The sequence below is a fragment of the Adiantum capillus-veneris genome, chromosome 17, assembly GCF_014529385.1.
Source record: "Adiantum capillus-veneris isolate H3 chromosome 17, ASM1452938v2, whole genome shotgun sequence".
Lineage (NCBI taxonomy): Eukaryota > Viridiplantae > Streptophyta > Polypodiopsida > Polypodiales > Pteridaceae > Adiantum > Adiantum capillus-veneris.
The window spans coordinates 14,578,568-14,603,349 of record NC_140947.1 but is presented as its reverse complement, the minus strand read 5'-3'; positions in this window follow the sequence as shown (position 1 = coordinate 14,603,349).

Below are 24,782 nucleotides of genomic sequence, written 5' to 3'. Positions count from 1 at the left end.
GGCAACGGTTCCAGGAGCATCAACATATGCCCCCGAAGAAATACCAAGAGCCACATACACCCCTAGCAAATCGACAAATCCATTTTCAAAGGAGTATGACGCGACCTCACATTCTACCCGACAACCGACGTACAACTACCAGGACCAACCAGCTACCCAGCCATCATTGCAGGCATGGCTTCGACAGAGTGCACATTAGAACAAGACCGAAATCGAGATGGTTATCAAGACGCACGAGGGTTAAGGGATTTACAAGAACCACCACTCTATTCACGGTATCAAGGAGATAGTAAGCCAAAGACTCAAGGGTCAGCAGAGCCTGGAAGACCACCCATAGAACGAGTTCAAAGAGCTGAACCATCTGTTGCAAGAACTGTTAGAAATTATGGCTTAGGAGCACCACTGGGAGAGGAACCTGGCCACTATAGAAGACCAGAGGAGGTGTATCAACTAGGACGTGGAGATCCAATGATGAGATTTGTAGACCATCGTAGAATTAGACCTTCTCAAGTGCAAAAATGGGTAAACAAGAAATACACGGAAAACAGAGATCCAAGGGATCATGTAGCAGCCTTTGTGCGTGTAATTAGAGCTGAAGAGGTGTTAGACTTCCCTTCCCAATTTGCAGGGTTTGGACTAACCCTAGAGGATGATGCAGCTACGTGGTTTGACTCTATGGAGCGAAGAGACTTTGAGTCTATGGAGGAGGTGTTTGACGAGTTTATTGAGGAATTCTCGCAAAGGGGAATAGCTCATAATACTGTCTCACAAATCCACAAATTCAAACAGAAAGAAGGGGAATCTGTGAGAAAGGTAGCCCTAAAACTAAAAAGATATGTTAAGTTCTGCCCTGTGGAAGAACTGCCAACTCAGTCCAGACTTATGCTTATATTTATTCAAGGACTGAGGAATGCATATCTCCAGAAGGACTTACATATGAAGAGGAGCATGACGTTAAATGACTTAACTAAGGAGGCTCTTTATCTTGTAGACAATTGCACAGTCTACAAAGAGGGTGAATTCAAGGATCTTGACGACGATTCATCCTCACAACAAAGTGGAAGCAAGTCCATTAAGACAACACCGAAAGGAGAAATAGCTGTAAGCCAGGAGGCAGCTTGTAGAGGAAGTGCTAAAGAAGATTAACTTGTATGCCAAACCTCAGGCTAAACAACCAAAATGGTGTGCGATTGAACAAAAATGGACAAACCATGGGATGGAGTAATGTTATTATAACAAGGGGTATGTGAGAGAATGACCATATGCTCCCCAATCTCAGGTAGCATCTCCTCAAATTCCACCGATGCCTAGGTATCAAACGAGCAACCTACCAGGACCTGTAGGTGTAGAAAGACCACAACCAGTGTTGGGGCAACAACCACCCCTACCAGGATTACGACCAGTCGGCATAAGATACACACCGACCGTAACTGAATCGGAAGAAAAGGCTTTGGTGCCTATGCATGCATATTACAAAGATCCCAATGGATATACTGCAAATCCTGTCTATTATCCACCGGAAGAACCCTCCACACCAGAACCAAGGAGCATGATAGGAAATCCAGGACCACCAGCTGCCACACAGGCAACAGGAGAAGGGAGATATAGCTTGGATGAACGAGCATTGTTGTTCATAGCCAACGGAGACATGAGCGGACAGAGACATGCACACCAACAAAGAGGGGCTCAAGGAGCACCTCAACATCCTAAGGGACCATGCTACAAGTGTGGTGGAGACCATTGGCTGAGAGACTGTCCTCATGATGAAATCATTAGGGTCAACGCATATTGCACCGAGTGTGGAATTACTCACTTGATTCCTGATTGGCCTAAGAACCTAAGAAAAGGAGCAAAGACTACTTTGAATATGCTAGGAGCACTGCCTTCTAGTGGAGGGTCAGAAAACAAAACTACGATTCCTGTTAAGGTCTTGACGAGAGCCCAAACAAGGAAAAATGGCAATCAACCCAATAGTAATGATGAAAATCAAGAGGAAATCAAGACTGACAAGTCTAGCGTCAGTCGTGATAATCCTTGGAAAGAACGAAGAGTGAAAATGAAAGCTAGACGTGAGCGAAAACAGAAAGCTGTAGAAGTTGAGCTAACAATGGCTCGAGAGCAACTTAAACAGCAAAGAGAGTCTGACTCTCTAAAATCGACGGAGGGACCAAGGAGAGCAAGCTCAGGAGGGTCTGTATTGGTAGATAAGGTCAATGAACCCTTAGATGCAATCTTGCAAGCATATGAAGCAAGATTGAAGAGCAGACAGACTCTAGAGAAAAGGTGGATGACATATCCATATCCAGAGATAGAAAAACAAAGACTAGAGATGTGCAAGCAGTTGATTGAAATTGCACAAGCCTTACTAGAGCCTCCACCTATGGAAGTGAGGGATAGAATAATCAAACCACCAAACAATGAAACACCTATCAAAATTGAACAAAGGGTACCTGACAAGATAGAAAACGTTAAATCCTTGCCTGATGTAGAAGATGCAAGAATCGTGCCTAATAGCACTGATGAATCACTGAAATATTTTCCACCATATACACCCATTGTGGAAGAAAATTGGCATGAAGAGCTATGGGAAACAGTGAGAAAAGCTCAAGAAAATATGAGACAAAAACAGTCGAGTCAGCGCCTTTCTCGGAGTTGAACTTGAATAAGCCTCCATGGGATTTAGACGCTAAATCATTTCAAGGGGATAATGGTTCACTTGCATCCGAAGATAGCAGACCCGCATCACTCAGAACTTTGTCGCCATACATGGGAGACTACGAGGCAAGGTCGGAAATTCGAAGGGTACCTTCTCAAAGAATAGGAGGGTCAAATCAATTGGACACTAAATTTTTGACAGACTTGTTGTCTACTCCGGTCAAGTGTACAATCACATTGGCAGAATTGTTAAAAATTAGGCCAAGCATGTGGACGGAAGTGGGCAAATGTCTTGAAAATTTTGGTATAAGGACACCTCTTAAGTTCTTCGAAACTGAGCTTAATGACACAGAACCGAAGAGAGTCAACACTAGACCAGTGTCTCTCAACAAAGTCAGAGAGTATTGTGAGGGTGAAGATGGCAACACTACTCTACCAGTCAAGTATAACGGCATAGAGACTAAGGCCATACTTGATGCTGGAGCTCGCATTGCCATTGCTACCAAATTGCTATGGGAAAAATGGAAAAAACTGGCAATACGGACAACTAGAATGAAATTGCAACTAGAGGATGGGCACATAGAAAGGCCTATAGGATTTTTTTTCCCGAGAAAAAGATCCTTCTATTAGTTAATGAAAACTGCCCATAGGGCTACATCCACCTCTGCTAGAGAGGGCTACAACAAGCATGATGGGGAGACTCTCCCAATGAAAAAACAGCATATATACAATGGGGCTAAATCAAGAGATGGGAGGAGGGAAGAGCCACACAGGTGGACAGTAGTGCCATCTGAGCACCCCCTGGACCATGGTGTAGAAAGGCCCAGGGCGCCAGAGTCGAAGGAAAGCCTCGCGGCGCTCCCGCATGCGGTCGGAGCTGCCCTGTAGTCCCTCAAGCTGTCCTCTGAGAGTATGGATCAGCTCTAGCCAAAAGTGATGAACAGTCTCTGTTGGTGGCACAGGGCGACCCTCAAAGATGCGGAAACAATGGGCCCGCCAGAGAAACCAGACAGCTAGGCCGCTGATGAGCTCCCAGCACTCCTCTCTCTCACTGCACCACTCCTGTGGAGTAAGGTCTATAGCAGGCTGGAGTGTAGGTCGCCCCCCCTATATCACTATCATCCTGCAGGTGGAAGATAGCTCAAACTGTAGTGCCGGGCCTGTGAGGGTGGACCAAGACGCTGCCCCCCAAGTGTACTTTCAAGCCGTGGAGAGGGCAGGCATCAGCCGAAGAACTCGTAGCCACACCTGCTGGGCCGAGGGACAGTCCCAAAGACAGTGTCGCTGACTCTCCACCAACTGGTCACAGGCTATACATGCGGCCGAGAGACCACTATGCACAAGCCAGCTCCCTACTACTGTGGCTCTGTGTGCAACCAACCACTGGAACAAAGTGACACGCCTCGGCTGTCTGGAGTCCCATAGCCTCTGCCAAAAAGCTGCCAAGAACTCAACTGTGAGACCCTCCTCCTGCCAATGCCATGTTGCAGCGGGGCGGGCCTCTCTCTGCGCTGCAAGTATATGACGTCCAAGCCGAACAGTGTACTGAAAGAAAGGGACTCCTGGGCGGTCTGCAGAAGAGAAGGGGTCCCTCCAAAGCCACTCACCAGGATCCCACTGTACTCGTGCCAGTGGACAGCACTCCCAAGCCCATAGCCTCCAGTGTCCTGTCTCGAGAGCTACTGGGTCAAGGTCTATGACGCAAGTCCTCCCACAGATGCCCACAACTCGGATCCTCTGGAAACAGCACTCTGCTACCTGTGGGGCCTCTACTGTAACTCGCTGTAATCGTCCCCCACCCTGAAGCTCGAAGAACAGGGCTGGGACAATCTCTGAACAAGCCCTGACTGAGATGAGAACCTCCAGTCGTGTGAAGGCTCCCATCCATCGAGGTGCTACTGGCTCGAGAGGCGTGAGACACTCAGCTGGAACTGACTCTGAGATGTCCTGACACATGCTCTGAACCCCTCTCATGCCCTATAGCTGGACACCCTGCACCTCCTCTGACAAACCTGTGAACTCTAGCCAGTCACCTAGAGAGCGCGCTGGACCTGCTGCCATGGGACCCCAAGAAACATGAGGCCTACTCCCAACCAAGTGGCCTCTCTGAGTGCTAACCATGGGGTTCCAGACGAGGGGTTGTCGTAGGCGCTCCTCCGTGCATGTCGGCTGTCTCTGCTCTAGGCCACGCCGTAAGAGCTCCCAAGAGCGAAGCAAACTCACAGCGAATCGGTCCTCCAGTCTCCTGCTCAAACCAACTCGACGCAACTCTGTAAAGATCCATCTGGTCAAAGGTTTCCAAGGGCCTCCTGACTGAGGCACCCTGGCATGAAGCCTTTGCAGCAAGAACTCTTTCCAGGGCTCCTCGCCTGGAAGAAGTCCTCTGACGACGAACTTCCCAAGAAGGGCTCTGCTCTGCTATGCTGGATCAATGATCCCAAGCCCTCCCTGAGAACAAGGGAGTGTGATGACCGACCAAGCCACCTTGGCTCGGGCAACCTGAGTGTCGCGACCTGACCAAAGGAAGTTCCTGATCAGCCTCTCTACCTGGCTGATACAAGAAATCAAGAAGATCCAGCAAGAAGTGATGTACCACATAGTTTCCAACAACACCTAGTTGGCAACTACTACTCTACCAGCCAGCGAAAGTCGTGCTAAGATCCAGTGTAACAACTTTCTCCTGATGGACATCAGAAGAGGAGCAATCTACTGCTCGGGGGACAAATCCAAACCAACCTGACAACCCAAGTATCGAACTGCAGTCCCTGGAGGAATCCACCTGAAACCCTCTCCTGGCATCCACTCTGCCACAGGAGCACTGCCAACCGAGAAAGCCACTATCTTTCTCCAGTTGATCAGTGCGCCCGATGCACAGCAGAAGGTCTCTAGAGCCTACCCACACCTGTGTAAATTGTCCTCCTGGCCCTCTAAGTACAAGGCTGAGTCGTCGGCAAACTCAGCGTCCAGAAGCTCATCTCCCCGTATAGGGAGTGCTAAGCCCCTCAAACCAACCTGCTGTGACACCAAAAATTTGCTCATCGCCTCCGCATAGAACAAAAAGAGAAAGGGGGCAAGAGGACAACCCTGTCTGACCGATCGTGTGAGCATGAAGCGCTCACCTCTACCTCCTGCCAAAAGCACCTGACTGTGAGCCTGTCTGTACAAAGCTGACACCCCTCTCATCCAAGCATCTGAAAAGCCCATCCTGCGAAGCGTGCCCTCTAGAAATTCCCAGTCAACTCTGTCGTATGCCTTCTCAAAATCGAGAAGAATAATCACAAGGTCCTCCCCACGGAGACATGCTAGGGCAGAAGCCTCCTAGAAAGTGAAGATGTTGTCAAGGATACTGCGCTCCTTGACAAAACCTGTCTGAGTCCCATGTATAAGGCTCTCCAAAAGTGGCTGAATCCTCAAACTCAGAGCCTTGGCAAGAATTTTGTAGGCTGAGTTGAGGATGGTGATGGGGCGCCACTGTCGAATCTCATCCAAGGAGCCACCCTCCTTTGGAATGAGGTAAATCAGGCCCTCACTCATGCTATCCGGCATCACTCCTGTGTGCATAATGTACTGAAAGGCACTACAAAGATCTGGGCCAAGCAAGTCCCAGTACTCCAAGAAGAAGCTGGGAGTCAGCCCATCCTCACCTGGACAGCTACCACGAGGAAGGGCCCTAAGAGCCGTGTGCAGCTCCTCAAGCTGAAGAGGTGTCTCCAGCCTTTGGCGCATCTCCTCAGTCACAAGACAAGGCATGTGCGCCCAAACCTGCTCCCTGCATGCATCCTGTCTCTCTGAATGCGGCTCAGCCGACAGTAGCTCACAATAAAAGTCAGTAGCAATTGCACGCATATCCTCAGGCTCACAAGAAACTGACCATCGGGACTCCTCAGCTGATTGACCTTGGCATGCGAGTGACGAGGTCCTACTGTCTCAGAAAAAGCTCCTGTCACTCTGTCACCTACTTAAGTCCACTGAGATGCCTGTCGGTGAAAGGAAAACTCATGGCGCCTCTCCTCTGTGCAAGCAAGCTCCTGTCGAGACTGTTGTAACTGCTCCTCCAACCATGGACTGTCTGGATGCTTCTCCTGCATCCTCTGTAGTGAAGCAATGCCTCGTCTGAGACGCTGCTCCACCTCTCTCGCTGCAGCCCGTCGAGCCAAAGACTCCTGGAGAAAAAAGTGGCTAAGCTGAGCTAGGCCTAAGGCCACTCTATCTGTCGGTAGAGCTTGGCTGTCCATGCCCTCTGTCCAAAGAGCCTCTACCCTCTCTCTGAGTGTTGTGTCCAACAAGACCTGCTCTGGGATGCGAAGCATCGTGCTCCCACTCCTCTGCCTGTCTGCCACTGTGAGGATCACTGGTGCATGGTCCGAGAAGGATGTCCCTGTCAGGATGCCCACTGATCCCCCCAAGTCACTGAAGTGGTCACTAGTGTAGAAGCAATCTATCCGCGATAGATTCACTCCTCCCACTCTGCGGTCTGATCTAGAGAAGGCAAGACTCTCTGGAGGCCTCACAAAGCCAGAATGCTTCCATGTATCCGAGACCCTCAAAGTCATACACAACCTCTCCCAAGCTGCTAAATCGACTCCATGCACAGTAGCATGGCTGCCTCCGATCCTGTCAGAGGGGTCCTCCAACATGTTGAAGTCCCCTCCTACACACCAATGGTCAACCTGTGGCAAAGACTCAACAATCTGTGACCAAAACGCTGCACGAGCACTCGCCACATTGGGCGCATAGATGTTCAGGAAGCCCACAAGGCCACCCTGAACCTGCACAGTAATCCACTGAGCCCTGCCTGGCACAATAATCCCTCTGCCCACAATGGCCTGCTGCAATGAGTCCGCAATAGTCATACATACCCCACCCTGGATGCCTCCAGGTCCAAAAGCAGCTGACCAAAAGGTATCATAACGTCCACGCAAAATCTGACCACATCGCCGAATGCGGCTCTCAGAAAAATGGTGCTCCTGAAGCATAAGGAGATCAATCTCTCCTCCCACAAGGCAACGCTGAAGCTCCTGACGCAATCGGCCCCGCTGTCGCTGAAACTGGGGCCCACCTAATCCCTGCACGTTCCACGAGACAATCCTCATGGGGAGCGAGAGAGAACAGATGTTGCCGCAGCAGCAAGACGGGCTATCTTTGAGGCAGGCTTGGATGGGGAGTAATCCGCATCCGAGCGTCCTCTAGATAGGCGAGCCTGTAGTGAGTGCCTGGCCCAAGCCCAAGCAGAGCGAGCTGTGCGTAAAGCAACCTCCTCTGTCCAGGAGTCCTCATGTATGTATACATAGCAAGGCAAACACTGTGTATCAGCAAAAAAGTACACCACAATGTGCCTACATCCTGCTGAGTCTGGGGGTGTCACCGCAAACTTGGCCAGTGGCCACAAAGTCTGCAGCAAATCTGTAACTCCAAGTTCTCCCATGTGGTGAGAGAACTCGAGAACCTGTGTATGCAACCATCCCACCACTGAGTCGAGGGACCACTCTGTCTCGGTCCTACCACAGAGGGGAAAGGAGAAACCAACTACTGAGTCCAAGGCCTTTGTCCCCCTAGCGGCGAGGAACAGAGCGTGGACCCTGAAGCAGGCTGCCTCATGGTCTGCTGCGGAATCACCGAGAAAGCGAGTGAATCCGTAATCGAAGAAGTCCCAGCGGCGTCGGAGGTCTATGCTCGTCAGACCACGAGGGATAGCTGCAAGGGAAGATGTCTGAATCTTCAAAGGGGGCCGCAAGAAGGGCTAGCCCTCTCTCGCTAGGCGGCTCATGGCAAAAGCGCTGCCAAGAGATCTCCTAGCTGCCGGCGAGGGACCAGTCTCCTGAGTCGACTGTGGTACTGAAGCAGGAGGAGGGGGAGAAGGAGCTGGGGGGGCGGAGGAGAAGAGAAGCGAGGCAGGGCAACAGAGACAGGGGGGTGAGGTGAGGAGTGGGCGGGAGCAAAGGGCGGGGGAGGGGATGAGGAGGAAGAGGGGAAATCTGAAGGTGGGGGGACTGGCGAGGGTGAAGCGGAAGAGGAGGCTGGCATAGGATAAAGGCCTATAGGATTTCTTGAGGCAATTGTGGTATCTTCATGTGGCATAGAGTACGAACATACATTTGCCATAGTAGATTTCGGAAAGAAAAACAATTATGAAATTATCCTTGGTAGGCCGTTCATGAGGCAACTCAAGATGGTGCAGGACTGGGGGTATGATTATTTGTATCTAAGACATGCTGAAACCACTACACGTGTAAATATGAGGAATCATAGCTACCATGATGTCACGAGAACACCTCTGGAAGAATTCGACTCAGCCACCATTAGTGGATCAGAAGTCCCAGCGTGGTTCTGTAAGAAAAAGGAGATATGGATGTGTGGAGCATCTCAATGTAGTGAATTCGACCACAATGAAAGGACACTAGAGAGGTTATTGGAAGACGATGCCTATATATGAGAACCCTTTCCTAAAGATAAGCTCAAACCCCTAGAATGGTCTCAAATTTTGGCTACATTGGATGTATGTGTCAATGAAGTCACTCCCACAAAATTTTGTGACGAGAATGGCTACGATATCGTACCATACTACATGTTGAGCAAAATTGTGGAGCAAGATGAGAACGAAGGAGACACCGAGAATACGACGGTCAATCAAACGGAAACGAAACTTGATATATAAAGATAGTGGGTTATGTGGACATCCCCACTAAAAACATCAAGCAGAATGGAGAAGAATTTTATGATTCTTCTGATCAATGTGAAAACAAAGATAATACGGATGACGAGAAGTTGGAAAATATGGAGGAAGACGACCATCAAGATCAAGACAATGACGTCTTTTACAACTTCCCGAACCAAAGTGTGAGATGCCAAAAAAGATACAAGAGTAGGCGACACCATAACAGGCGACCAACTAGGCTTAGACCTATGCCTGAGTTCAGGAGCCAAACACATTTCCTTATGAACATTCATGCTATTGATTGTGCTAAGGATAAAGTGTCAGGAAGATTCTTAAGGTTGCTCAAGATCCAGGTTTTAAGGCAAGACTGTTAAAACTTAAGAAAACCAGCAAGGCAAAAAAAAGAGTTGCAAGGGAAATATTGGATGTCTTTGGAGATCCAATTATAACAAAAGTTGAGCGGAAAAAGAAATACAATGATTTGAAACAAAAACTGAAAAATGTATGGACAACGGAAATGGAAAGTAGCGATGGATCAAACGCTAGTCATGGGAGTAAAAAGATAGATGTACCTCCTCACTATTGTAAGTACACCATTCAGGAGAGAAAATTGGTGGTCCAACAACCGATGAGAGAGCCTAAATCCAACGAGTCCTATGATGTCTAGAGAACGCCAAGAAAATAGACCTAGCAGAGCCGGGAGAAAGTCCTCGACCTACTCACATTGCCACAGATCTAAGCCAGGAGGAAGAGGACTTACTGATCAAAACGCTTAAAGAATTTCGTGATATATTTGCCTGGTCATACAAAGATCTGAAGGGTGGATCCTAACATTTGTGAACATTCGATCCCTCTGAAGTCGGATGCAAAGCCAAGCAAACAACGTCCATATACGTACAATGAGACATTCACCAAAAGGATCAAGGACGAGAGAGAAAAACTTATGGATGCTGAATTTATTTATGAGATAGAGCACACTGGCTGGGTGTCGCCGATCGTGGTGGTACCTAAGAAAAACGGGAAATTACGAGTGTGTGTGAATCTCAAGAAGGTAATGCAGCAACGATAAGGGACAATTATCCTCTCCCTATCACGGAACACGTCCTAGAACGAGTAGCAGGCAAGCAGGCCTATAGCTTTATGGTCGGATTCTCTTGTTATAACCAATTGGGGGTCAAACTAGAAGATCAGTACAAAACAGCGTTTGCAACAGAATGGGGCATATATGCGTTTAGGGTAATGCCATTTGGCTTGACCAATGCTCCAGCCGCATTTCAGAGATTAATGACACATGCTTTTAAAGAATACTTGTGAATATTCTTGGATATTTACATGGATGACTTGTGTGTCTATTATCTATTGAGAGAAGACCATATAGATCATCTTAGAAAGGTATTCGAAAAATGCAGAACGTATAGGATTTGCCTGAACCCAGAAAAATGTGTATTCATGGTATGGCAAGGTAAGATCCTAGGCCACATAGTATCGGCTAATGGAATTACCACTGATGAAGACAAGGTAAAGGTGATCATAGAATTGCCAAGACCAAACACTGTACGAGAGGTACAATCATTTATGGGACATTGTGGATAATACCGACGTTTTATCTACATGTATGCTGTAATAGCAAAACCCTTGTATAGTCTGATCACGATTTTCATATGGACTGACGAATGTGAGGAGTCATTCCAGAAATTAAAAGAGGCACTAGTATCTTCACCAATTCTAAAAGCACCAGATTGGTCAAAGATTTTCCATGTATATGTAGATGCTTTGGCATTTGCAATAGGCTATATATTAGCACAACCAGGGGAGGGTAATACAAATTTTCCCATCAGTTATGCTAGTAGACAACTCAACAGTGCAGAGAAGAATTATACCACCACTGAAAGAGAAGGATTGGGTATGATATACGCAGTAAAGAAATTTCGTCAATATTTGCTTGCGAACAAATTCAGATTTTTTGTGGATCATCAGGCACTTTTGTACTTAGTAAACAAACCTTGTAACATGAGACAAATTGTAAGATGGTCCATTGTGTTGCTGGAGTTTGATTTTACGGTAGTAGTAAAGAAAGGAAAAACTCATCAAAGAGCATACCACCTTTCTCGATTACTACATGGCGAAAAGGCTACTGGTGTAGATGATGATCTCCCAGACGCATACCTGTTTAATATAGAGATGGTACCAAAATGGTCAAAACAGATTATTCCGTTGTTGACATATGGAATGAATCTTGACGAAAGACACACTGTGGAAGACGTTAGACAAGCACAAATTTACACTATGCTTGCGGGAAGAATGTATCATCATGGTAACGATGGGATTCTAAGGTTGTGTATAGGCCTAGAGGAGTACGACGCGTATCTAGAGGAGGCACATACATAGACAGGGGGATTCCATCGAGGAATTCAAATAACCTATGAACTATTAAGAAGACTTGGAGTGTATTGGCCTGAAATGGCAGGCAATGTAGCTAATTACATCAAAAAATGCAGCTTCTGCACAACCAATACCACTATGGATTTTGCCACATTATACCAAGTGACGATAGCACACGCATGGAGTCATGCTATTGTGGAATATTTAACTAATAAGGAGTTACCAAGAGATTGGTCTAAATCCAGACAAAAGGCTTTACAAATCGAAGTGAATAGGTACACCATTATTAATGACCAATTTTATAAAAGAGGAACTGATGACCAGTTGAGGTTAGTTCCTCATGAAAATGACTACTTTCCATTATTGAAGCAAGCTCATGGAGGCATAGCAGGAGGTCATTTTTCAGCGGAGAGAATCGTAAAAATCATTATGGTTGTAGGCATATGGTGGCCGACCATGATTCAAGATGCAGCAAAATTCGTGAAAAGGTGTGACGAATGTCAATGCACTAAGGTGACAGTTAAAAGAGACGACATGCCTTTAAGACCAATGATGAGTGCTCAAGCATTCGCTAAATGGGGATTGGACTTTGTTGGTCCTATTACTCCACCAGCTTATCGTTCACAAGCATCATAGTGGCCACTGATTATATGACCAAATGGATGGAAGCAAAAGCCACAATGAAAGCAGATGCTAGAACCACGGCACAATTCTTATATGAATATGTGTTTACACGATATGGCCTCCAATCGAACTGGTAAGTGATAGAGGGACACACTTTGTAAATGAAGTTATCGAACATCTCTTGACTAAGTTTATGGTAATTCATCACAAATCTGCACCCTACCATCCACAAGCCAATGGCCAAGCGAAAGCGACCAACAAAATCTTGTGTACAGTTCTTACAAAACTGGTTAGTGAAACAAGGATGGACTGGGATCAAATTCTATATTCAGCATTGTGGGCTTATCGAGTTGCATATAAAACAACACTCAATGCTACACCGTTTAATATGGTATATGGGTTAAATGCAATACTGCCTATTGAATTTTTTATTCCAACGCTAAGGGTAGCTAAACGGTTGGACCGGACGGGCCATGAGCTTTCAGAAAGGTTAGATGACCTAGAAAAACTAGATGAGTTACGACTCAATGTGATAGCAGTCATTTTTGCAAAAAAAAAGGCAACACAAAGAGTTTTTTGACAAACATGTCAAAAACAAGGACTTTAAAACGAGGGACTATGTCTTGGTATAGACCTTAAATAGCATGCCAAGAAGCTAAAGAAAAGAGGAATGGGGCCTTATTTGATACAAGAAATCTCGTCTAGCGGAGCAGTAAAACTGTCGACACTAAATGGAAAACAAATGCCGAATTGGATTAGTGGGTGTCATTTGAAAAAGTATCATCTACCTCTAACTCCTGGGATGTTGTTTCAAGTGCATTATGGCAAAGCCTATAGACAGGAACAGCAACGAGAGGAACAGCAACGAGTTCATGACCAAGCACAACAAGAAGCCAAGGAACGCATTGCTAAGCGAAAGCAATTTCTAAGGACAATAAACATGGTCACACCAATGATGACTGAAGAATATCCTCTTCCAACATTCCAAATAATCGAAGAGGATATACAAAGCAAAGAATTAGCAAAGACAATCACAGACTTTATGGCTCAGGACGACAGCACCATTGACACTTTAGAAAATACGTGGTGTAGTCCTTACATAAAAGCATATGCAGGCATAGAACGAGTATAAATCTATGCATTGCTTGACACTAGAGTGAAATTGAATGTCATCAACTTTGAGCTCTTTCAAAAACTTGGACCAATGATGAAATATCAGATACACACAGGTTGAGAGTAGCATCGGGTGATGAGGTGACCACGTTGTGGTCTATTATGTTACCAATCACAGTGCAGGGGCACACGTATACTCATAAGTTCCATGTGCTACCACCAATTAGATTAGCAACGCCGTGTATCTTAGCAGTGTTGTGGATGAAAGCTAACATAATATTCATTGATTTGGATACTAATGAAGCATTGTTCAGAAATGAAAACTTTTTAGAACCCTTCTTATCATATGATAGATGTATGTCAATGTGGAGACAGGAGTCAATACATCCACAACGCATTAATCAACAACAATCAAAGTTTGGATGGCAAGAAATGTATTATCAAAAACCAACAATCATGCAGGGAACCAGGCAAGTTTGGGTACGAAGTACAGATCTAGCTGAGGCACAATTTCATCAAGGGAAGAAATATCAAGTTTGGCTCAAGCAAGACAGCTTAATTCCTATAAAGGAGTTGACAGAAGAAAAGACAAAACACCCAAAGCGAGCAAAGCTTCAAAGAACAATTATTAACAAGCAGAATCCGCAACAGACTATATTGGTATGGCATCCAAAATTACAATTCAGAACAAGCCAACAACACAGGTATGGATGCCGAAGAAGACCAACGAACAATTGTCTACAACTGTCAATGACAAGCTAGACCATATAGCCATCACGCGGAAACACGTAGCGTCCACAACAACAAACACAAGGATCTGTACAACCAAATTCATCACAAAGATATGGAAACGAAAGACAATTCAACCAGAACATGCAACAAAGAATACAACCATATTGACTTCAGCGGAGGCACAACCAAAATTTCATACACCTTGGAAGACCATCAAACAAAGAGCGGCAGAATTACAAGTTCTTATCGCCAAGAAAATCTGCCATCCAACTCAGGTTACTACAGGAAACCTCAACGACGAATTCCAATAAGCGTATCGCTTATACCTTCCTCTTACACCGCATAATTTTTTTCTAAATGCATTGACTGTGCATGCATATAGGGCTACTTTACAAGGACTGCATTAGCACGAGTTAACGCCCATGCACATCACATACCCTTGACGATACCCTGTCGTCCGGGAGGACTCCGACCAGGAGGGGGGGAGGCATTCCAAATGCGGACTCACATCATATATTAGAGGGCAATGTTTGTGATTAATTTTTCAACCATTTTTGCGTTTTATTGTGTGATTTTTGGGAAAAGAATATGCCCTCGTAATTAATCGGGAGTGGGGACCAAATGATCATATATGGGCCGCCAGGGATGTGTATATACTGTAAAGCAAGTCAAAATTAGCCAAAAACCGTCGAAAAACAGCAAAAAATAGGCCAAGGTTGACGATTAAGAGCGAGAATGCACATAGACGAGAGAAAAGTGAGTACAAAGTGTTTTGCTATTCATTGATATTTTTATAGGTTAGAATTTCTATTTTCGGGTTATTTTGGGATTTATTTGCTTTATTTTAGCCATTTTCTAGCAAAAAATATAGAAAAAATCCATAATCCAGATGGAAACACAACAGAAGAGACGCTTGATTAGAGCAAGGTAAAGAAGACACATAAAAAATATGGGGTGAGAAGGTGACAGGGCAAAAATGGCCACCGTCATGACGGGACCTCCAAAAGGAGAAATCTGCAAAAATTGTAGAACTCGAGCAAACGAGGTCCAAATCAAAAAAAAAATTGAGCCTAAACCGCATCTCGCGAAAAGCTATGGCCACAGGTAAAAGATGGGAAAATTCCATGTCAAAGCCTTGATCACATATAGGGAGGCTAGGCAAGAAATCTCTCATTTGAGTCATTTTCCATTGTGAGAGAGAGAGAGAGAGCTCCCTACAGCATTTGAGACTTCCAGGAGCTCATCCATCGCACACGGTCACCAGATCGACATCAGATATGAGAGGTATGCTCGTCAACACTGACTCTAAGTGTTGTTTACTTCAGTTAGTCGCAAAACCTCGCCAGCACCACCATCACAACCTGTGCACACACACTGTAGACCGGTTGTTAGGAAGACCTAGAGACCACTAAATGGAACCAAAATTGAAAGGAACAATGCCTACAGCTTAGGGATCAAGCCTATGAGCTCGGAAAGCGCGAAGGAAGCCTCCCAAAAAACCCTAAATTCACAGAGCCTGCAGAAGGGCAGCTGACCCAAAGTGATCGGCAATGAGCCAAAACTCATAGGCAGCAAGCCAATAACCTCGACAAATCAACTGAATGGTTAGAACATGAAAAAGTCAGTCAAAACTGAGCCTTAAGTCCCTATCTGATGAAAACTGCGCAAAGCGTCACAAAACTCTAACGGGCCGACCAGGTGACCAAATGACACCAAATTTGACAGGGTACATCCAAAAGAGGTCAACGACGAGTTGGAATGTTACCACTCAAGAAGAAGCACTTCCATGAGGGAAAACGCCAGCAACAGGCCAGAAAGACGTCCAAATATTCGTTCTTGGTGATGTAAGCACCAAAAGAAGAAAAACTGCTTCGACGGAAGGTCAAAAGGAAAGGAAAGTCAGCCTGATTCATACAATGACCAAAAAGTATGGCGACCATCACCTAAGTGGTCTACTCCGACTTCAGAAACAGCCAAGTGCTTCCAACAGGGAGTACACTTTTCCAAATTGGTTAAAACTTAATGTGTGTGTGTCTAGGAGAGCCTACTAACACCATTGTGGTTAACTAACATCAAAAAAAAATTGTAAAAATGACTAGATGCTGAGTCTATCGCGATAGGCTTGCTCATACACGTAGACATGTAAAATTTTGATTGTGACTTCATAAAGGGTACTAACAAGGCCTAATGACCCCAGATATCAAATCAAAGTGCAAATTTGCTCTATCTTGACTAAGTCTGAGTCTATCGCGATAGACCAACTACTCTTATCTTTGAGGGGGGCTTTTCAAAAATTATCACAAGGATAGACTTTGGGAAGCATATGGAGACAGTACACCAATTTTGAGACAAGATGGACTCATATGACAAGAAGAGATAGACTTGATAGTAGCTCAGAGTCAGAACGGGACACCTCAAGGACAGACAGTTAAAATTCACATGTGAGGGGTCAAGGGACCTTACATCAACTAGGAGAAGGCAGACAGATGACTACAGAGCAAAAAGTTAACAAAATGACACTAAGTCTGAGTCTATCGCGATAGACTAAGCAGAATGATATAAGGCCATTTGATCAAAAGTTGGAATCAACAGTTGGCTTCAGCATGATGCAAGAGGTCTACCCACTAAGTTTGAGACCAAAACAACACAAAATAAGGGAGATAGACCAACATCTCCTTGGAGGGAATCTGGAAAAAGGAAAGTTAATCCAAAAGGGGGTCACTTGACATCCATTTGAGATGGAAATGGGATCATTTCATATACAATCCATGGGGAATCTGAGTGTGAAGTCACATGTGAAAAATAACTCCCCTCTGAGAAGATACTAAGTCTATCGCGATAGACTCGGTAGGGTGTGAACTTGGCCTGATTATGAAAGTGTGACCATATGGAGAGTTTAGAAACCATATGCACAAGTACCACACAAAGTTTCAAAGCATTTGGACACATTCTCCTTCATTGACAACATTAATTTGAAGCCGTCAGAGTCAGACACTGAAAGAACTTGTCTATTTGCTAACATTTTTCATTAACTCATCTTGGGACTAAGAGGGCTCACCTAGATGCATGCTTAAGTGATAATCAATTTAGAAAAGAAGTACTATGTTTGTACATTAACCATTACTTGTAAATACAGGATCCATAGATGCTTCTTCGGGAAAAAGAAAAGGCAAGAAGCTGGCAACGGAGGGTGCAAAACCCTATACACTTCTACACAATTCATTAAATCCAGCAGCCATATGGATACCTACAGACGTGCAATAGGGAGCAGCTTTCCAAATCTACCAAGGTTCCTATGTGGATGATAAGGAAATTTAGTGGATACAGTAATGATCCCCAAGGAGGCAAAAAACTACCTGAAAAGATCCCCGCAAAGATCATGGTGGCTGAAGAAATTTGGCTTATGGAACTTTGTTTCACTACCACCAGTGGGGATAGATTTCAAGAGGGTACAACAACTAATTGAGACTATCCAAGAAGACAGAACTTGCAGGGTTGCAGGCATGGATAATGAGATGATGGAGATTCAGATCACCAAGGAAATCATCAAAGAAGCGTTAAAATTGTCTGATCAGGGATCCAACATGAGAGAAGAAGGAAGAATCTCACAGTCTACCTGCAGAGATCCAAACTATCGTCTTTTGAACTCATAGCAAACCCATAAGTGAGGGAACTGACACAGGTATACAGTCAATGTTTGTTGAGCTACAGCAAGAGACCGCCTAGATACACTACACCTCACGGGTCATCTCAACAGCAATGACATGGGCTATGGGAATGACACATGATTTCTATATAGATCATGCATCATATCTATTTGAGGAAGTCACAAAGTTACAGTAGGACAAGCCAAATTACATTGCATGAGGGGAAGTACTCACCAGAATGATATACCGTGCCATAGGAGCGACAGATTAGCTACCACCTGCTCCTCAACAGAACGACTGGCTGGTGCTACGAGAGAATATTGAAGACAGACAACAAAGGCGAGTACCTCCCTCTACTAACACCATTGGAGGACGCAGGCTCGAAAGAGTCACCAGAAGTACACAGGAAAAGATGGAAGAAGAAAGAAAAGCTGAAGAAGAGAACTTGAGATTAAAGAAGCGGAAAGCGGAAATTGAGAACAACAACAACTTGCAGAAGGTAGCAAAGATGGAAAGAATGCTAGAAGGCTTTGTACTAGAAAGATCTCTACGAGACGATGTAGGCGCCACTTGGAGACCCTCTAGTAGTACTTACACATTAAGAACAAAGAATAAACACAATCGAGCTTTTAAGTTGGACTGGTTTGAGAGATACATCCAAGAGAGGAATGCTATGGATAAGCCAGAACTGCCACTTGTAGAGGAGGATCTCCAAACCTTGAGAGATTAATTGAGGCCAACTACACAAGATGAGGAAACACCACCTCCATCTCCAAGTCCAGAGACAAGTGAAAGGCAATCAACTCCACCTGTTGACTCTCCTCCGCATTCAGAGAGCTCACATCGTGATGAGAGAGTTCCTACACCACCCAATGGAGAAGAAGAAGAAAGGACAGATGGCCATCTAAACACTGGAACAGTATCAAACATTGATAAATTCAAGCACATAGAGGTAGATCTGACAAGAGAAAAGCTTCCTCCTCTCAAGAAATTGAGCTGGAAGCTACTATAAACCAGGATTTACAGTCAATGGAGACTCTACTAAACCAAACGAGACTGCACAGCCGGTTGTTAGCCGATCAGAACAGGGCAAACAAAAAGAAATTGGAAACAACCCATCAAGAGGTTCTGAAGTTGCAGGAGCAAAAAGATGACAACCTTAAACTGATCAGCATTACAGATGCTGAGATCTTGGGTCTCAAAAGCAGAGTAAACCTCGTCAAGGAAAATTTACAGGAGTGAATGCCATTTGTGAAGATACAATCAATGTGTTTCTTGAAGATGTCAATGACAGAGATGAACAAATCCAGAGGTTGATGGCAGAAAAGCAAGATTTCCTGGAGACAGTAAAAAATTTACAAGTCATAATTGATGACTTACAAATTGAAGTGAAGGATTTGAGAGCAGTAACGGACATACAGGCAAGGGAGATAGAAAGAGCAAAGAAACAAAAAACGATGCTACCAGCAACACCGGTGGTCCAACCACAAGAAGACGTGGAGGCACTGAAGAGAGAGCTAGAATTGGAAATAAAACAGAGGTTAATGATAGCCGAAAGTGCACTTAGAGCTGAGGATCAGTTGCAAAGGCAAATCTCGCATTTACAAAGTGAACAACAACAAGGACCAACTCATGACAGTGAAATAGAAAGCCTCGTTTCCAAGTCCACCAAGGAAGAAAATGAGAATCTGCACAACAGAGTAAAAGAGTTAGAAGAGGTTGCAGCCCAAAAGGAGATGGAATTTCAAACACTCCAAATCAATAATCGAACAATGGCTGCACAAATTGCAAGTCTCCAAACTGCAAAGCAACCCCAAGGGCAGGTGCGAGTGCACATGGTGCAAGTGGCCACAGATTTGGCTGGCCTGGCAGAACTATATGGGGGTGATGATGACTATGAGGAAGGATCAGAGGACCATGGGGCCCCAGATACACAGAATGATCAAGCTAGCTCCAACAACCAAGAAGAAGACGAAGATTCAGTCACAAAACGTGAAGAGCAGAAGCTGGCCGAAGAAATGGAAAAGCAATCATAGATGATGTGGTACAAGGCCATGAAACTAGAGAAGGAGATGCTACAAGCACTCTCCAGATCATGCAAGACAGCAACAGAGCTACGGGAAGAGTGGAATGCCCCGATGTTACCCTATGCTCTGGTGAAATATGAAACCTCGTTCACTTTCCCTTTGGACTTCTGAGATTCTCCTTAAACCAAGCTTGACTTTCCAAATCCTTAGTGATACACATTATTAAAGTCATCATCTTTGAATCAACCTAAACTAATACAAGAATTTTTCCTTTTCCGAAATTGGGGAGACCTAATCCAAGGTCGAAAATATCCAAAGATGGGACCAAGACATGGTAAACATGCTAGCTTTTCGTAGGGTAAAGGGGTGGAGATAAGGCCGCCTAAGCACAAATTTTGAAGTGCTTGCTTCATACATTTTCAATCTGAGAAGCTCAATTGGAAGAATGTTGCAAGGTGCGCACACAATAAAATTGACGCTTTGATTAGAGTCGTGCACAAGATGTAGTACAACAACGTAAATTTTTGTAGTATGCAAGACACACCAAGTACCTATAAAGTACTTCAACTTTTCTCAACAAGTGCCATGCCAAAAATAATAAAGTCCAGCATGTTCTCCATGTTTTGGTCCTATCTTTTAATTTTTAAGTGCTCCCTAATACCTATCCTTCTTCGTTATGGTAAATGCTAAAGAAACGCATAGTCAAGCCTCACAATCTATACTAAGGATGAAGGGGTAGGGAATTCCGGTTCCCCCCCCCTGCCACGCACCAGAATCTCCTTCAAGCGGTGGGTGTGGCTTGCAGCTCCGGGAGTACAGTGACAAAGAGAGAGAGAGAGAGAGAGAGAGAGAGAGAGAGAGAGAGAGAGAGAGAGAGAGAGAGAGAGAGAGAGAGAGAGAGAGAGAGAGAGAGAGAGAGAGAGAGGGGCAGGCAAAGCTCGTCGGCTGTACTAGTAAGTAAAAAAGCTCCTCTTCAACACTCTTATCACACTCGACATCCAGAGGGGTATCAAGACATGGAAGCGGAAGTCGCACATAATGGGAAGGGGACACTTCATACTCTAGGGTAAGAAATGGCGTATGTATGTGCATATGCATGTGATGATACGCACTCATGTGCTAAATGCTCATGGCATATTAAGAACTCTATTAAGAGATAAAAGATCACTTTTTAAGGCTCACTGTTGCCGATATACAAAGCGGATTAATTCGACCCTCTCATCAAAATCTAAAAGAAAAACTGATCAGAAGAGCAATGGCAAAAGAGTGTTAAGGCCATTTGGGAGGTTAAATGGCCTAAATACATGAAGGTATTCATCTAGAAGGTTCTTTGGGGAGCCTTGCCTACTGGGATTAAGGTGCATGCTAGAGGGCTCGGCTCTGACACCTGCTTTGGTTGTAGGTCATCCTCTAAGGATCCCCCTTCATCTATCCATCAAATGCCTTACTGCACAGGGGCTGGTCGCTAACGTTTGCAAATGGGTACAAAGGACTTGGAAGATCACCTTCTTTATTGATGACCTGATCTTGGGAGGGCGTGGATTCCAAAGCCATGCCATTTTGATGTGCACCCAAATTACTAGATTTTGCTACCTGGAACTGAGTCTGGAAGTCTACGAACCTTTGGGTATTTGAGGCCAAACTGATCGTAGCTCGTTTTGATGATATTGTGCGTATGAGCATTGAGCGCATCCATGGTCTTGAGCAAGAAGAGGTTCAACGGACAAGGATGAAGAATGGATTCATGCATTGAGTGTAAGGAGTGAGCTTTGTCCTAGAGTCCCTAGAGTACGAGTCAAGGAGAGAAAAGGTGGAATTATCCCACATGTAGTGGTGCAAGGTTGTAGAGCTACTTAAAGCTTATTTCATGAATGAACAAATCCATTCCATGTTTGCATTACACCTCTCTTGTTTATGGTGAGCTTGTGATGGCTTAGCAACTACTCAAGATCATGTTTATGAGTCCAAGATAATTCATCTTGGAACCTAATTTGCTTGAGTGATAATCTAGTCTACACACACTCACTTGTATGCACAATGTTTGTCTTTCATCCACCCTAGCTAGCACGATCCCATTTCCATCAAGTGGTATTAGAGCTTTAGGTTATGCTAGATAGGTTTGTCGTTATGCATTAGTGTGTTAGTGATTAGCATTTCTTAATTATTGTTACAATCCATTGGCATTTTCATAACTAGTTGCATCTCTCACTTATTAATCCCTAATCCAGCTACGTGTGGACATGTCCTTGGCACACCCAAGAGGCCACTACCCTCGATGGCTAGGTAGTCTTGATTAGGTAGTGGATTAGCATCTTTTTGTGTTTGCATTTAGAACACTTGCATCTTCAATTAATTTCATCAACTTTGTCCTCTCTTTGCGTCACTTACCTCATCTCAAAGTGCTCGACACAACCTCTCTGCACAACCCCCAAATGCAAAAAATGATCAAGGTTGAGCCCATCAATTGTGTGTGGAAAACCTCTCTGCTCTCAGCTTTGTTTTGAGCCCCCATGCCCCAAAATACGAGCTTATTAAGCCCCTTGATTATCTTTTCTAAAATCGGGTGTGTAAGTGTGTTTGAAGCCCTATAACGATGATGTCGCTGGCCTACAAAATTATTGCTAAACCAGTAGCCCTCAGACTAGCCCCCTTACTAACCAAGATCATCTCTTCCCATCAACATGGGTTCATCAAAGGACGGTCCATTTATGATAACATATTGGCAGCAATGATGAGAATCATTATGCCAGCTAGGTTTGTCGTTATGCATTAGTGTGTTAATTATTAGCATCTCCATTAGATTGATTGCATTTCTTGATTATCGTTACAGTCCATTGGCATTTTCATAATTAGTTGCATCTTTCACTAATTAAGCCCTAATCCAGCTATCTGTGGGCATGTCCTTGGCACACCCAAGAGGCCACTACTCTCGATGGCTAGGTAGGCTTGATTAGGGAGAGGATTAGCATCTTTTTGTGTTTGCATTTAGAACACTTGCATATTCAATTAATTTCATCAACTTTGTCCTCTCTTTGCGTCACTTACTTCATCTCGAAGTGCTCGACACAACCTCTGTGCAGAGCCCGCAAGTGCAAAAAATGATCAAGGTTGAGCCCATCAATTGTGTGTGGAAAATCTCTCTACTCTCAGCTTTGTTTTGAGCCCCCAAGCCCCTAAATCCGAGCTTATTAAGCCCTTGATTATCTTTTCTAAAATCGAGTGTGTAAGTGTGTGTGTGAAGCCATGCTATCTTGAGGTTAGTTTACTATATTTAGGCTCCCTTCACGTGCAAGACCCCTTCACTAAGTGGTCAAGGCATCACAGTAAGTGTGCAAGTTGGTGGGTCAAGAGCTCAAATTGGCGAGGCCTGTTTTTTGTGAAGTGTGCATCTTGAGCGGACCTAAAAAAACTTTTTTCAATCGGCCTTATGGCATTATCGAGTCTGAACTGACTGACTACGATTTGTTTTTGTTGTGTGTCCGACCAACCGCAATCTGGCCTTTGCACCCGCCGGGTGCCAACGCCTAATAGTGCTTCCGGTCGCCGTCCAACCTCGCCAGCCAGTTAGCCTTGCACAGACTGTTGTTCCTGCGCACAGGTGCTCGACATGCTGCCCGGCTTTAAGGCCCCCTTCCCACGACTTGCTACTCCAAGAATCCCAAGCAGGCCTTCTGTCTTGCGAGAGCTGAGCCATCCAAAAGCCCCTTATCACTAAGGTCAATTCCCACGACCACCATCACTCCAAAGCCTCTTACCTTAGCCCCCTTTCCCGCGGGCTACGACCAAGCAGCTCCCTCACTACTACCTCAAAAATCCACCCTCTATAGAGGGCTTTCCGCCTGCAGAGAGCCCAAGAACTAGAAGTTTTGTACAAGCTAAACAAAGCCTTGCACTCCAAGGCAACCAAAAGTTTCATCTCACCAGCTTCAAGAGGGATCCTTACGAGCATCCAAAGGAGCTTCAAGCATCAGGCTTGAACTTAGATAGCTTCTTAAAAGGCATCAAAGAAGAATTTGTTTTTGTAAAGGAGGGTGACTTCACACAAGTGAAGAAGTACTTCACATTGAAAGTACGCATTAAAATTGAAAATCTTGAAGCCAAGCACAATTTCTTGCAATGTATGTCGCTATATCTGTCATCAAGGATACGAACATGTGCTTATGTACGAAGTTCCAAACACTGACCTTGGAGAGTCTCCAAGTGAAAAGACCGCTTTAAGGCACCATGGAGAAATTCAAAAATTCACTTCAAGGGGAGGGAAAATCAGTAACGACAGCAATAGCATTCGCATCCGTGTTAGGTTTTGCATTGCACTTGTTTTTTCAATAAAGCTTCAGACAAAGCTATGGAGACATTGACATCATTTGCACCAACAAGGTGTAGCTAGAAGACGGAGATCATGAAGCAGTTGAAGACAAAGCATTGAAGAAGACAAAGGTGCTCTTGGATTAGAGCGAAGCAGACATTTTTCAGGATTTTGCTCTTGGATTAGAGCATTCTTTTTGCTCCTTAATTGGAGCGTTATGATGTTTGTCTCCTGGATTGGGGATGTATGTTGTCTGTGCTCCTGGATTGGAGTGCTATCTTTCTTTATCAAGTTGTAACCCAAAGCCCAACGGGAAGAGTTTTGTCATCCTTTGTGGATGTGTCATCCTTAGTGCATATGTGTTGACATCTTGTGTGAATACTATGTGTCATCCTTAGTGGATAAAGAGTCTTCACTATATTGTCCTAGTCCAAACCTCAAAGGGAGGATTGTGAGGTGTGAGCTTGTTAACCCTCACGGCTCACGGACACCATATCACCTACGAAGGACGTTGTATTATCTACTTGGTAGAGTCAGGAACCAGGCTTGTCGGTCCAATAGGAAAAGGGTAAGAGTGATCGCCGATGAAAGGCGCACTCTAACTGGAACATTCAAGGGATTAGTTGGCTAAGCATGGGCGT